This window comes from Lolium rigidum, chromosome 1 (assembly GCF_022539505.1).
Source record: "Lolium rigidum isolate FL_2022 chromosome 1, APGP_CSIRO_Lrig_0.1, whole genome shotgun sequence".
Lineage (NCBI taxonomy): Eukaryota > Viridiplantae > Streptophyta > Magnoliopsida > Poales > Poaceae > Lolium > Lolium rigidum.
Genome location: NC_061508.1, coordinates 36,253,607 through 36,260,244, shown reverse-complemented (window position 1 = coordinate 36,260,244; position 6,638 = coordinate 36,253,607). Strand labels below are relative to the sequence as shown.

At 41.4% G+C, this 6,638-nt stretch overlaps 1 long non-coding RNA gene across 1 annotated transcript; it reads left to right on the top strand.

The window, feature by feature from the left end:
• Window positions 1-4,780: 4,780 nt before the first annotated feature.
• On the top strand, window positions 4,781-6,350 carry LOC124671094. The gene is made up of 2 exons (XR_006992675.1): window positions 4,781-4,919; window positions 6,117-6,350. It is a non-coding gene; the product is annotated as an uncharacterized LOC124671094 (long non-coding RNA).
• The last annotated feature ends 288 nt before the right edge of the window (window positions 6,351-6,638 follow it).

Genomic DNA, 6,638 nt, shown 5'->3' with positions numbered 1-6,638 from the left:
AAATCTAGTACTTACTTTACTATCAAAGACTTTACTTGGCACAACAAAACACAAAACTAAGATAAGGAGAGGTTGCTACAGTAGTGAACAACTTCCAAGACACAAATATAAAACAAAGTACTGTAGCAAAATAAACACATGGGTTATCTCCCAAGAAGTTCTTTCTTTATAGTCATTAAGATGGGCTCAGCAGTTTTAATGATGCACTCGCAAGAAATAGTAGTTGAAGCAAAAGAGAGCATCAAGAGGCAAATTCAAAACAAATTTAAGTCTAACATGCTTCCTATGCATAGGAATCTTGTAAATAAACAAGTTCATGAAGAGCAAAGTAACAAGCATAGGAAGATAAAACAAGTGTAGCTTCAAAAATTTCAGCACATAGAGAGGCATTTTAGTAACATGAAAATTTCTACCACCATATTTTCCTCTCTCATAATAACTTTCAGTAGCATCATGAGCAAACTCAACAATATAACTATCACATAAAGCATTCTTATCATGAGTCTCATGCATAAAATTATTACTCTCCACATAAGCATAATCAATTTTATTAGTTATAGTGGGAGCAAATTCAACAAAGTAGCTATCATTATTATTCTCATCAAGTGTAGGAGGCATAGTATAATCACAACAAAATGTACTCTCCATAGTAGGTGGCACCAAAAGACCACTATCATTATAATCATCATAAATAGGAGGCAAAGTATCATCAAAGAAAATTTTCTCCTCAATGCTTGGGGGACTAAAAAGATCATGAAAACCAGCTTCCCCAAACTTAGAACTTTCTATATCATTATCAACAATGGTGTTCAAAGCGTTCATACTAATATTACTACCAGCATGCAAATAAAATTTCATAGGTTTTTTAATTTTCGCATCAAACAATCCAAGTTTTAAATCAGGAAATAGAATAAGAAGCTCATTGTTGTCCATTATGCCAAACTAGTGTAAACAAGAAACAAAAAGATGCAATTGCAGGATCTAAAGGAAATAGCTTCGAGCACACACACAACGGTAACAGAAAAGTACTTTACCTGAGACCGGAGTATGAGTGCCTTTTACCTTTCCTCCCCGGCAACGGCGCCGTGAAAAGTGCTTGATGTCTACGGGAGCTTCTATTCTTGTAGACAGGTGTTGGGCCTCCAAGAGCAGAGGTTTGTAGAACAGCAAAGCAAGTTTCCCTTAAGTGGATCACCCAAGGTTTATCGATCTCGGGGAGGAAGAGGTCAAAGATATCCCTCTCATGCAACCCCGCAACCACAAAGCAAGAAGTCTCTTGTGTCCCCAACACACCTAATAGGTGTACTAGTTCGGCGAAGAGATAGTGAAATACGGGTGGTATGAATAAGTATGAGCAGTAGCAACGGTACCGGAAAAGTGCTTTGCCCGGGACGAGTAAACAAGCAGTAGTAACGCAGACAGTGAGTAACGCAGTAAAACAAGTAAACAAGCGAGTGATAGCGATATTTAGGAACAAGGCCTAGGGATTAGACTTTCACTAGTGGACACTCTCAACATTGATCACATAACGGAATAGATAAATGCATACTCTACACTCTCTTGTTGGATGATGAACACATTGCGTAGGATTACACGAACCCTCAATGCCGGAGTTAACAAGCTCCACAATTCAATGTTCATATTTAAATAACCTTAGAGTGCATGAAAGATCAATAAGACTAAACCAAGTACTAACATAGCATGCACACTCGTTACCTTCATGCTATGTAGGAGGAATAATACACATCAATACTATCATAGCAATAGTTAACTTCATAATCTACAAGAGATCATAATCATAGCATAAACCAAGTACTAACACGGATGCACACACTTGTCACCATTACACCGTGCAGGAGGAATAAAACTACTTTAATAACATTGCTAGAGTAGCACATAGATAAATTGTGATACAAAATACATTGCAATCATAAAGAGATATAAATAAGCACTTCACTATGCCATTCATAACAGTGAATAAGTATTCTATGAAATATAGCCTAAGAGACCCACACGGTGCACACACTCGTCACCTTTACACACGTGGGACAAGGAGTCTCCGGAGATCACATAAGTAAAACTCACTTGACTAGCATAATGACATCTAGATTACAAGCATCATCATATGAATCTCAATCATGTAAGGCAGCTCATGAGATTATTGTATTGAAGCACATAGGAGAGAGATGAACCACATAGCTACCGGTACAGCCCCGAGCCTCGATGGAGAACTACTCCCTCCTCATGGGAGCAGCAGCGGTGATGAAGATGGCGGTGGAGATGGCAGCGGTGTCGATGGGGAAGCCTTCCGGGGGCACTTCCCGCTCCGGCAGGGTGCCGGAACAGAGATTCCTGTCCCCCAGATATTGGCTTCGCGATGGCGGCGGCTCTGGAAGGTTTTCCGTATCGTGGTTCTTCGCATCAGGGTTTTCGCGACGGAGGCTTTCGGTAGAGCGGAAGGGCGAGTCGGGGGCTGACGAGGGGCCCACACCACGAGGCGGCGCGGGCCCCCTTGGCCGCGCCGCCTTGTGGTCCGGCCACCTCGTGGCCCCACTTCGTATGCTCTTCGGTCTTCCGGAAGGTTCGTGGGCAAAATAGGACCCCGGGACTTGATTTCGTCCAATTCCGAGAATATTTCGTTACTAGGATTTCGAAACCAAAAACAGCAGAAAGCAAAGAACCGGCACTTCGGCATCTTGTTAATAGGTTAGTTCCAGAAAATGCACGAATATGACATAAAGTGTGCATATAACATGTAGGTATCATCAATAATATGGCATGGAACATAAGAAATTATCGATACGTCGGAGACGTATCAGGGCGTTCTCTATCTGCGTCCACGCCCACCTCCAAATCCTCTGAACCGCGCGCCAGCCACCGGTGGCGGTCGTGTTGGCGGTCTGGCTTCTATTCCTGTGAACATCCCATAAGGTCCAAATCATCCGCGAAGTACGGTGGGTAACGCCGGTGCGGGGAGGTTGCCGTACGCCACCACGGGGACACGCACCTGAAGTGTGGCGAGGGCGGGTGGGTGCTGTCGCAGTCCTTCTCCATGCGCGAGGGCGCCGTGCGCACGCCCAAGGTCTGCAACCTCCCCTGTGTCTGCAACCGGCATGGCTTTGCCTCGGCTCAGGTTGCTCCTCGCCTGATAGCGCTAAGGAGGAGCCATATTGTTGACGCTAGCTCGGTGAGCAGGAGAAAGTGGGCCGAGGAGCCAGGCGCTGCCGCTGATGGTCTGGCCTCACACCACGCCCATCCTACATGTGGATCTGGTGAGTTGTCGAGCTCTTGACTTGGTTCTATATCAGCTGATGAAAAATTGTTTTAATGATTACAAATGTGGGGTTGTTCTTGTGGATGGTCCGTTCGAGGTTGCCTCCGCTGCTGAATTTATTGGCGCCGTCCTAATCATTGTTTATATTGACTTCTCGATAATGAAACACCAGACATTGTTGATTCCACTGTTTTGTTATTTACTGTATCTTAGATGCAAAAATTAGGATAAGTATCATATTTTTGTGCAGTGCATGGTCCACATTTCTTCATAGGATCAAACAAGGACATATGAAAAATTGTTCAACATCTAGCTCTTGGTTTATATACCTGGACTCTACTCAGCTAGACTTAATTTCTCATGGATAAATTATGTCGATTGGTTCAGCGTAACAGTTAACACACCTCCTCCTAATTTTGTTTTGTGGGTCTGCAGGAGCAGGTCACGGTGGATTGGACGGGAGTTCAGGAGCGGATCAGGACCGTGCTGGGTTGTTTGGTCTGCGGGCTAGCGATTTGCTTTCCATTCGTTTGGTGAAGGAAGTTGTTCTCAGGTTAATTTTTATGCAAGAAAAAACAACCCGATTAATTTATCACAAAATAGGCATGCATCCCTGCATCAGCCAACCAGTGGAGACAGGTAGAAGCTAACATATATAGCTTAGCCATCCACTATTCAGTTTTTGAAATCCTACTTCAAAATAGTTTCATATGATGGTGAATACAAGTACCTTCTTCTTTACTTCCTCTTTGTGCTGCTTCACTTTGTCACACAGGAAGCTTATCCACCGGTTACTCAATATTTAAATTTCTTGAGCACGTGCCTCTACATCCTAAGGCCGATTCATACATGGCAGTAAAATATGGCATATCTACACCTATTTATTAAATGGTTCAGCTTCAGATAGGAGGTTTACTCAACTTAAATTCAGCCCCTATGATTGAGTACACACCGAGTCCTTTGGACCAATAAAACCACATTACACAGCTGACATAAAACGAACCTTGACAAAGCTATCACTACATACATGCTGATACAGCTCAAAGTGCTGAACACTTCATTTAGGTGACACAGTGCTTAGTTTCTATCAATGATGTACCAACCTGAAGCTTTCTGTTGCACAACAATGTTTTGTTTCCCTTTTCACAGAGTTGTGTTCCATTTCTCTGGACTATACTATAACCTGCTATGTGTGTTTTGAATCTTAGTCTGTTACTTTTGTACAGCACGACGGCCCCCAAATGGCCTCCTCCCCTGGCAGAAGACCCAGCAGTATCAACTACCATGGACCAATTCGCGGTGCTGGAGGGTAATACATGACTGATGCACGCATACGAGGTCGACATGTATCATGAATGTTGAGTGTGAGATGGTAAAGAGGAACATTTTTACACGTCGTGATGGCGGCCTCCGGCAAGGTCTGCCCTCTACTGCGTCACTTCCTCCGGGCGATGTTGTGGCCCTCAAGATGTTACTGCAGCGCTTTGCTTGCCGTTCGGGCTATTCTGTCCATGATCCCTAGGTTTCCACCTTTTGTTAACACAACTCTCCTACATGATATTAATTTCAGTTGCTTGATGGTAGGAACATACGGGTGCACTACGCGAACCACAGATGATCTTCTGCTTTTGTCGACATCGCTAAGGTGCGTATTCGATATTGTTTCTGCGATATTAATCATGTATTATGTATGTTAAACTGTGAATAGTGAGCAGTTGGTGCCCTGATCTTATGACTTGAATATGTCATCAAATCCCAGGAAAATAGCTATCCACACACAAGTGTATTAGATATTCTGCAGCATGTTAAATCATGTATTATGTATGTTAAATTTGTGATGTTTAGCAATTTATGCCCTTGATCTTAAAAGTTGAATGTGGTATCAATTCCCTCGGAATATACCTGCCCAGCCAATATTGTGTTGTGTATGATGCAGCATGCATGCCATAATGTATCTATTCAGACTGCCACTGGCTTTGCAAATTAGATCTTAGTTTTGAAGAACTTAACGGGGAGCAGTAATTTTGGGTAATTTTGCCAATAGGAGAGTGTATTATTCCCACATGAGTCAGTAGAGATTCACAATGGAGAGATATACTGTAAATCATCTCATATTTAACGCAACCACCCAATCATATAACACAAGACTAGCCGGAGAGAATGCCTTGTGTATCTGGCCTACATCCTACTGCCTTCTAGGAACCAGATTAGTATTCATCATTTAGTATATGGGAGTAACAAAGAACAAGAACCAGAATATGTAATATTTATAGTGTAATTTCTCCATATTTTTAATTTACATTATCAAGGAAGCAAGCAGATCAATATTCATGATAGCATAAAGACCCTCATAAAACAATTTCTGCATAACAGTTAGAACAATTGAAAATAAAAAGTGGCATGGAACTCTGAAGGGCCTTATACGTATTACTTTTAGGTATGAAGTCCGCGTCCTCATTTTCTTATTATTGTCTGATTTCCGATACACTGTCCGATGCACATTTGTTGTGTTGAGAGTCAGATTGTTAAATGAAATGATAAACATGTACTCTGGAATTTTTGTGTTTACATGATCATGGCACATACACTAAGTCCAGTCTTAAACTTATTTGCTTACGGCCTTTCAAAAAAAATGGTTTTCTTGCATGCATAGAGAAGAAACGAAATCAACAGCATTATCTAGGAGATTTTGCTTCTTTCGTCGTAGAATGATGCAGGGTTTCATGCTATTACATCTGACATTTTGGTTGCTTCCGGGAGTAAAGATATCTACTTGGGTTATAATATATATTTTTTTATCAAAAATTGCATATTTCCTTACATAATCCATTTTAATTTGCAGATTCTCGCTCACTGGTTCATGTAGAAAGAGAATGTAAACTGTATCCACTTTTTCTTGGATCATTTTGGATTGCTGAATGGAAAACACATTCAAGGCACAAAATCTATGAGAATCGTGACAAGTAATTGTACCCAAAAGGATTACTGCCCTATCTGGCGATCTGTATTGAGTTGATTTAAGCTAGAACTGAGAAACAAGTTAGCTTTGAAAAAACAAAATGGTTATTTCTTGATCGAGGTTACCTAAATAGTTGAACAGGTTGAGTTCATTGCAGTAAATTGTTTTAGAAACCTACCATTGATGATGCAAGTTTCAACTGGACCATATAAGATTATTGGAACTAATTATTTCCTGAAGGACAACTGCAGTTACTTAATGAGATGCTGACTGGAATCTCCAAGCAGCATATTTCTTTTTAGTTGTTGTTCTCCTAGCTGAAATCTCTAGAGATGATGACTAGAATCTACAATTTCGGTAAGATCATTCGTGTGCTGGAATGTTTTATGTGTACACTGTCTACTC